The sequence below is a fragment of the Aegilops tauschii genome, chromosome 2, assembly GCF_002575655.3.
Source record: "Aegilops tauschii subsp. strangulata cultivar AL8/78 chromosome 2, Aet v6.0, whole genome shotgun sequence".
NCBI lineage: Eukaryota > Viridiplantae > Streptophyta > Magnoliopsida > Poales > Poaceae > Aegilops > Aegilops tauschii.
This window is the reverse complement of record NC_053036.3, coordinates 211,269,177-211,278,234: the sequence shown is the minus strand read 5'-3', so window position 1 is coordinate 211,278,234 and position 9,058 is coordinate 211,269,177. Positions and strand designations below refer to the sequence as shown.

The 9,058-nt window shown below is 43.2% G+C and overlaps 1 non-coding gene across 2 annotated transcripts; it reads right to left on the bottom strand.

Moving 5' to 3' along the window:
* Nucleotides 1-3,414: 3,414 nt before the first annotated feature.
* On the bottom strand, nt 3,415-7,240 carry LOC109738251 (uncharacterized). Of its 2 annotated transcripts, none has more exons than XR_006669795.2 (5): nt 6,448-7,240; nt 4,940-6,336; nt 4,469-4,556; nt 4,195-4,299; nt 3,415-3,656 (listed from the first exon to the last, which is right to left on the bottom strand). It is a non-coding gene; the product is annotated as an uncharacterized protein (transcript). The 2 variants fall into 2 exon arrangements; XR_006669796.2 differs by having other exon boundaries at nt 4,970-6,336; nt 6,448-7,177.
* Between the last annotated feature and the right edge of the window lie 1,818 nt (nt 7,241-9,058).

Genomic DNA, 9,058 nt, shown 5'->3' with positions numbered 1-9,058 from the left:
GCGGGGGGAACTTTTTTTCGCGAAATACAGAAGCCCTTCCCACGTACAGTGCACGTACAGTGCGTAATAAGGAGGAACTTTCCTTGTGTGCGACCATGGACCTCGTGGGTCCCAGCCGTCAGGCTCTCCACGTACAGTCCTCTTCCGATGACTCTCGTATGTTGACCACGCCGCGCCGAGCGCACCGAGGTGGTGGACGACGGCGAGGCCCCAGACTGGAACGACCCGGAGATGGGGAAGACGCGAAAATGAAGTCGCAGACGGAGAGGAGTGGGAAACTTGACTGGTTCGGGTGCGGGGTGGGCCGACACTCGGCAGAGAATAATAGGAGGTGCGGAGTGGAGGAATGGCCTGGCCGTCGGCGGGGTAGAGTTTCGCTGAGGAGCGCAAAACAACGCCGTTGGACGCCGAAGGCTGGAGCATGCGGTTCCGGCAGCACTGGGGGAAGAAGACGAGACATTGAAGAAGAATGCCAGTCGTTGGATGTAAATCCAACGCCTTCTTAGGCTTCGACCTACTGGCCCACATGTCAGCCAGTCCATTTTTTTAGTCCATTTGGTGGGCTGGGTGAAACAATGATGTAGCATCTATGCAGCCCGTTTAAATCCCATTTGCATTTTTCTCGAAATCCGCGGACTTGCTGGGCTGGGTGAAAATATCATGTTGGGCTAGACGGAGAAATGTTATAAAAACATAAACACATAATTGCACGTCAGTAAAATCTTTGCAAGCTTATGTACGCAATCACTAGGAGTTAAGTTGCCAAGTTATATATAAACAATTATTATTATTATTTTGTAAGAACTTTCAACTTACGAAATAAAATATCATTTTAATTTGATGAGTTAATAGTACGTGGGGTATTATTCTTTTTTAGGCTAGACGTGGGACAGTTGAGTTGGTTCTAGGGGAAAGTACTGGGAGAAAACTCGGTTTACATCGAAAAAGAAAGTGGGAGAAAATTCAGAGACCTGCTGGGTCCACCTGAGGAGGGGAATATGTTGGGAGGAAGGAGATTCAAAGCACGGCAGCCGAGTGAACTAGTTTACATACATAAGCAAATAGCCACTAAAAAAAGCAATCAGGTTAATGGGTTCTTAAAAGAAATATTTCGGACAAAACAGATAACTACGACACATAGGCTAATGCATGAAACACTCGGATGATAAAGGTGCTTATAAACAGATAAAGTACAACATCTAGACCTTCCTGGCACGCTTGATCATGACGCTGCGGCTGTCCGTGTACTCGTCGGTTATGGCAAGCAGACACGCCCTCATGTCCAAGATCTGCCTGTACATGTCGTAGCATGCGTATGCGTCCTTGTCCGCGTAGGTTATGTAGGCTAGATTCAGAGGTACCTCCCACATGTTCAGGTCGTCTTCTTTCATGTTGGCGTATCAGGGGTCGATGATGGTCTCAGCGAGGTCAACCACGGAGTCCTTCTCCTGCCCGTTGCTGATGATCTTGTATTGCTTCTGGATGTCGACAAGCTTGTTGCACCAGATGGCCGAATCGTCACGTTCTTCCTTCTCTCCACCATAGCGAAGGTGCAGTCGGCGCTGCCGATGAAATGGGCGAATGCTCCAGAACCTGGTGCAGCCATAGGACTGAGGCGAGGCAGAACTTCACCGAGTCCATATCGTTGGTGTACATCACATTCAACTTGGTGCAGCCATAGGACTGAACGACGAACTCAAAGGGGAACTCCTTGCTGAAGTCCATATCCAGCAGGCTCACCCCTCGGATCGCCATTGGAGTCTCTTCGAGTGAACGAGTGTGTAGGCGGCGGCAGCAGTTCGTTTTTCAGCTCTTGGGGAACTGGATTCAACAGTAAGCTGAGTGTGTACAGGCAACAACAGTTACTACCCCTCCCTCGTCCGCTGCACGCCTGGCAGAAGATGCACCCTCAGCCACACGTCGGTTCACGAGCGGGTCTGTATTGGAACTATAATAACAGGAGTTAGTGGTCACTTTACTTAAATTTAATTAGCTTTAATAGAAATTTATACTTAAAACAAGCAATGCATTCGCTCGTTCTATTAGTGCCACAGGATCAACATGCACAACAATTAGAATTATTATTCTCAGGACGCACACGATCAGCACATTTGTTGCACTTTCACAAAGATAATACTACCAAGTTTGAACTGTTTGTTATGGTTGTTGTCCTCTGCATCATCATGCCCTGTTTCCTAGCTTGCAAGATTCAGAACCAACAAATAAGATCCAAATAATAAGTACAACAAAGATGCCTACACATCTCATTGATTCCCAGCTTGCAAGATTCAAAACCAACAAATAAGATCAAATAATAAGTACAACAAAGATGCCTACACATCTCATTGGTTCCCAGCTTGCAAGATTCAGAATCAACAAATAAGATTCAAATAATAAGTACAACAAAGATGGCTACACATCTCACTGATTCCCAGCTTGCAAGATTCAGAACCAACCCATTAGAGCCTTTTGATAAAGTGAATATCGGGATTAAATCCATCTTGGCTAGCCATGTCATACAATCGAAGAACTTGGCGAATGCTATTGACCGTCACAACATCTGTAGTTGAGTATTCCTGTTTGCACAGCACAGATAATAAAGAGCATGATTACTATAATACTGGCACTATTGGAAGTCAACCTGCAGCTCCACTCGATGATTCAATTCATGCCACTTTTTCTGCAGTTCACCTGAAATGAAGTAAAAATTGTATCATTCAGCTAGCAAGAAGTACTTGCTCTTGTGAGCTGGCAGGTTCTTCTTTAGTAGTTGCACAAAAATTGAGCAACATTAAGGTTGGATGTCTGGCTCATGTAAGGTGCAACTATAATTTTCTTATCCTTTTGTGCAGTTCCACTAAAATAAAGTGCCATTGTGGTGACAGTGACGGCTCCATCCACTACAAGAAATATGTCAACTTGTGACCCTCACTATTGGCCGCTGAAACGTCATAGTTTTTCATTTGCGACCTTTTTGTGACCAAAAACAGAAGGTCAAAAGCTGGCAGTCGTAAACTGAAATTAGTGACCTTCTTTGTGATATGTAAAAGGTCGTTGGTTCCACTACCAAATTTTTGGTCACTAGCAACCTCCTCAGGCCACGTAGGCATCCAGCATGGCAAGCTGATGTGGCACAAGAATCAGCCCGGTCCGATTCAGCGTTTTACATGGGCCGAGCCCAACAATTCGGCCTTTTTAATATTTATTTTTCCTGGTAATTTTCGCTAGCTACATGGGCTTTGGGCCATTGATTCGGCCTTTTTATTTTCTGGGCCATGGCCTTTTAGTCTACTGATTTTGTATTTTCAACCATTATATATTCAAGCTGGTCCCACTAGTCAGATGGGTCCAACTTGTCAGTTTCATCTCTCAAATTGCTCCCACATGTCAGAAATGTACAAATTTGACAAATTATTTTCATAAGTGGCCCCACTGGACAGGTTTCCATTTCACAAGTTTTCAAATCACATACATAATCAATAGTTCAAATAGAACAAAGAACACATAAAATTCATCAAATATACCACTAAATAAATCTATTACAATCTTTACAACACAGATATGCTACAATGAGTTGGACTTCACGGCTTCACACTTGGCATCACACTTCACGGCTTCACACTTGCTTCACACTTCACGACTTCACACTTGAGCTTCTGTAAAGGAGGAACCACCACAATTTTAAGTCTACAATACAACAATTGATACTAATCAAGGATAAAAACAAAAACAAGTAATAGGTTCAAATGAGAAGGCAGCATGAAACTAGTGATACAACAACATGTAGAAAACACTACAATGTAATACTGTTGTAAGTTCATATCAGCGCAAAATCAGCACTATTATATAGGGCAAATGATATGCCCCCCTTTTAATAAAACTGTAGTGTATGCTAGTGACAGAACAAGGGATTGTAGTGTATGCTAGTGACAAAACATGGGATAAGACTAATATGATGTGCCAAATTGCCAGCAATAGTGCTTACATGCAACATCTTCATATTTCAAAACGACCAATAGACTAGTTAGCTGGCAAAACACTAAAGAAGGCATAGACAAAAACGAAGGTAACATGCATCAAATCAAAAAATAGTAAGCACTGCCATCATATCTACAGTAACATCACCAATCAGGTTGCATGTGTATGCTAGAAATCAAGAATCGAAAGGACTTCAACTTGTTTCGAATATCTTGCCTCTGTTGCTCCCAGTTCAGTAAAGAAATGGTCAAGCAGTGAGTGCTTCGCCTCATGGACTTGGCAGTGCACAATAGATTTCGGGATGGAGCATAAATAGAATACCTGGAAAAGAACAATAAAGAGCTATACAGTTAAGTAAGCATCCTTGGCTGTACAAATAAGTGGAGAGAACAATAAAGAGCTATACAGTCTAGAATTTCAGTTGAGAAACAGTAACTTGATGTAAAGTCGCTTGAAAACAGAAAACACCTTACAAGCTTGTGAAGCTTACCATGATTTCAAAAGCATGGGTTATCTAATCTTTTATGCCATCCTCCCAAAATTTGGATGGATGATTCTGCAACTGTAGTTGTACCCAGCTGCTCAAAATATAAACATATAGATGAGTGCTTCTCACATGTCACCAGAGGTAAATAGCAATACACATAAATGAATGAACAGGGGCATATTCTACAGCAAGATGAACCAACAAAGATATATCTTGTAGCCTACAGCAATCAAGTTAGAAATCACATCCATTTTCTAATTAACCAGCACCTAAATATATGCATGCACTACTTCAGGAAATTTATGAATAGGAGATGTATTAATAGCAGATTACGAACTAATGTACTTGTACTTGATCTAGTTGAATAAATGCAGATTAAGTTCCTGGTACAGCCAGCTCCAACTTATGCTACTAGCTATTGACAGAAAAACACACAGAGAGAGGGGGGAGGAGATCCGGCGACAGTATGGCTACATCAGGCGACCCAGAGGGAAGATGTGGCACCCTATGGATTGGTCAACCCCAGGATCTCACGCGCGCCTCCGTTGTCGAGGCCGTCCATCTCGCCCGCGAGCTTGATGGTCCAGGCCCCCACAACGACCAAGTCGTGATCCATGTGGAGCTCCACCTCCTGCACGGCTGATCCATGCTCCAGTGGAGGCTCGGGCACCACCCTCGAATCCGGCGGCACCTATAGAAAGATAGTGTAAGCTCTGCTAACAAGAAAAGAAACTTAGGAAAGTCAAACTGGTACAAATCAAATTCAGAAGAGAGTTTACATTATACCTAGCATAGCAAATGAGGATGGCCAAAGCTGAATAAGTTTTTTTAGGGCCTATGGACAGTTGGGGAAAGCCCCCTAGTGACTTTAAATTAGCAAGATTGTAGAGTGAAAGCTGAATAAGTTAAGTGGCTCGAATGGTCGGCATCCCTCGGATCTCATAGCTACTGGACATCACGGATGAACTACAGCAAACTAGTTATACCCACAGGCCACATGTACAAAGAATATACTAAAATGGCTTGAAGCTAAAACTAATCGACCATTCATCTTCGGTACAATTTTTTATTATGCAGTATAAAGATTATTATGCAGCATCTAAAATTGGCCACAACCTTAAAGGTTATTATGCAGCATCTAAAATTAGCCAACTCTACAAAACAGTGGAGGAAGCATAGGTCTGAACCCAAACAAATTTACATCAACTAATACACTATATTCCTCCCATAAAGAAAACAATAATATTCCAGTAGAGAGTTAAATCAGTTCATCATGAACTAGGTTCCAACAACATAATATAGGTGAACCCACTAAACTGATGCAAACTTTATGGAAAGTTCCCAGAATTCTGAAGTTGTAACATTTCAAACAGAACTCAAACTGAAACAACTCTTCTGCATTTGATTAGTTTCCGTGTTCTATCAAAGCACATAATTTCCAGGTTCAGTGATTAGTTTACATAGCTGATCAGATGATTAATGGAGCTGGTTACTAAAGTATGTGTGTGAACAGATCTAGTTGATAGTACCTCGACATCTTAATTAATGAGTTAACTGTTCCCTGAAGTATATAGCACAAAACAACATCAAAACTATTGGCATACAGATGCTTTTGACCTAAACTCAACCAACGATTCAGGCCCAAAAGATTCTACACAGTGAGAGTATAATTTTTGGAGAAATATATATGAACTCCAACTGCATCGGCTTGGACAAGCTGCTGCTACAGCTGCTGCTCAAGGAGAGGTTGCCGAAGGCCGTGAAGACGTCCGTGCATGCCATCACGGAGGTCTTGAGCACGGCGCTGCGCGGGTTCTTCACCCTGCCAATCAGCAACCGCCTTCACCCTGCCAATCAGCACCACCTTCTCCCTGCCAATCAGCACCCGCGGATGGACGATCGATTCTCGGGTCAGATCCCCAACGGAATTCGCCAAAACAGAAGCCAAGAGCAGCAATGACAGAGGGGATCAAAGAACTTACAGGATGGGGACGAGGAGGGCGGGGTGGTGGATGGCGAGGCGGCACGCGTCGTTGAGGGCCTCGCAGACCATGACCCAGTCCCTGGAGTCGAGCCCGTGGACAACGCGCGGGGAAACCGTGGCGGATCTGGTCGCGCCATGGCGGCCGCCTGATCCGCCTGACCCTCTTCTCTTCCTCTTCTGGTGAGGGCAGGGGAGGGGAGGGGACTAGAGAGGGTACGGGAGTGGCGACTGTCGGGGAGATACCGGAGGCCATGGCCACTGGCTGGATGTGAGGGGATCGGCAGTGTGTGGCGGTGGCAGTGATGTGGGAGGGGATTCGTCTCTGAACTGAATCAAATCGGGGTTGGGTTGGGTTGAGGAGCAAGGGAGGGAAGTCGCCGGTGGTGATGGGGTTAGGGGAGGTCGCCGATGGGGGTGGGGTTGGGTGTCGACGACAGGATTGGAGATGAATCGGGGGTGGGGAGGGCGCGGATCCGGAAGCAACGCGGCAGATCTGGCTACCGCCTCCGCCTGACCTGCTGCTGCTCGACCGGGGAGAGAAGGTGAGGAGGGGGTTTCACGGCGGCGGTGTGGGGGGAGGGCGTAGGCTGGCGGCAGCGGCGGCGATGTGGGTGGGAATCGGGATAGGAAGAAGGCGTGGTGGCGGCTGCGCGAGGGGAGGGGAGAGGTGGGTCGCTAGGGTTAGCTGTGCGAGAGAGAGAGGGGTTTGCTGTGTGAGAGAGAGAGAGCGGAGGGGTGGATGGACGGACGGATGGATGGATGGACTGATGTTTGCCATGTCATTGATCCATGCCACAGCTGGTTCCACCAATCAGCATTAAGCATTTTTTTCTCTTATAGTTTGTACCCTCTTATTCAGGCAAACATTTAGCCTCTTATAGTTAGTTCAAATAAACCAATATTTTGTACATGTGTGTATTTAGGGATGACAAACAATGTTGATTCGGGAGGTTTTCATTTTCTTTGCTCAAAAGAACCATTTTCCATTTTCTGAGTGACCAAAATGTGTTTTTTTTGAAGGAACTACCATACATTTGTTGCAAAATGGCACTAAATCATTTTTCTAAAATATTAGTCCATATTAATGTATAATTGACCAAACGGTTGGGTGCCAAAAGCTTTTATCCACCTCTGGTGAAAAAGACAAATTTTCGCTGATTCAGCAGGAAGCGGGTCAAATTTGAACTGTAGCTACCTCATAGTTTGCTCTTTATTTTTTCCAAAAATCATTTCTAGGTAAAGAAGTATCTACTTAATTACAGAAACACCAAAAAATTCCAAGATTCAACCACTAGCTAGGAACGGTCATGCCCGCCGTTTTGACCGCATTTTGAAACGGGCATAAAAAATTCAAAAAAAAACAAAAAATTGGAAAACCTTCTCATTGTGTCATTATATGTGACCAAGTTACCAGGAAAAATAATAAACTTGTAATACAGCAATTCTTTTTAAAAAGTGTTCTCAGAAATGAGCTATCATGTGTGAAGATTCATGGCTTTCAAGTCAAATGATCAATCTTATGGCCACAATCATGGCATAGTTTGTTCCAATGATCTCATATTGTGCACAAGGGTGCATCTTGGAATGGCAAACAATGTTGCCTAAGGGATTTTTCATTTTCTTTGCACGGAAAATTCATTTTCCATTTTTCGAGTGCCCGAAATGAGGTTTTTTTGTGAAGGAACTACCAAATAAATGTTGTAAAAATGGACCAAATAAATTTTATAAAATACTAGGCCATGTTTAATGCACAATTGACACAATGTTTGGGTGTCAAAAGCCTTGATCCGCTTCTGGTGAAAAAGATAAATTTCTGCCGATTCAGTAGGAAGCGGGTCAAATTTGAACTGTAGCTGCCTCATAGTTTGCTTTTTATTTTTTCCAAAAATCATTTATAGGTACATAACTATCTATTTAATCAGAGAAACACCAAAAGGTTTCCAAAATTCAACAACTAGCTAGGAATGGTCAAGCCCGCCGTTTTGACCGCATTTTGGAATGGGCATAAAAAATTCAAAAAATATCAAAAAATGGAAAACCTTCGCATTGTGTCATCATATGTGACCAAGTTTCCAGGAAAAATAATAAACTTGTAATACGGCAATTATTTTAAAAAAGTGTTCTTAGAAATGAGCTATCATGCGTGAAGATTCATGGCTTTCAAGCCAAATAATCAATCTTATGGCTACATTCATGGCATAGTTTGTTCAAATGATCTCATATTGTGCACAAGGGTGCATCTTGGAATTCCAAACAATGTTGCCTAAGAGAGTTTTCATTTTCTTTGCACGAAAAATTCGTTTTCCATTTTTCGAGTGCCCGAAATGAGGTTTTTTGTGAAGGAACTACCAAATAATTGTTGCAAAAATGGACCAAATCAATTTTATAAAATACTATGCCATGTTTAATGCACAATTGAAAAAATGGTTGGGTGTAAAAAGTTTTTATCCACCTCTAGTGAAAAAGAAAAATTTTCGCCGATTCAGCAGGAAGTGGGTCAAACTTGAACTGCAGCTGCCTTATAGTTTGCTTTTTATTTTTTCCAAAAATCATTTCTAGGTATATAAGTATCTACTTAAGCATAAATACATGGTTTGGTGGTGATACGT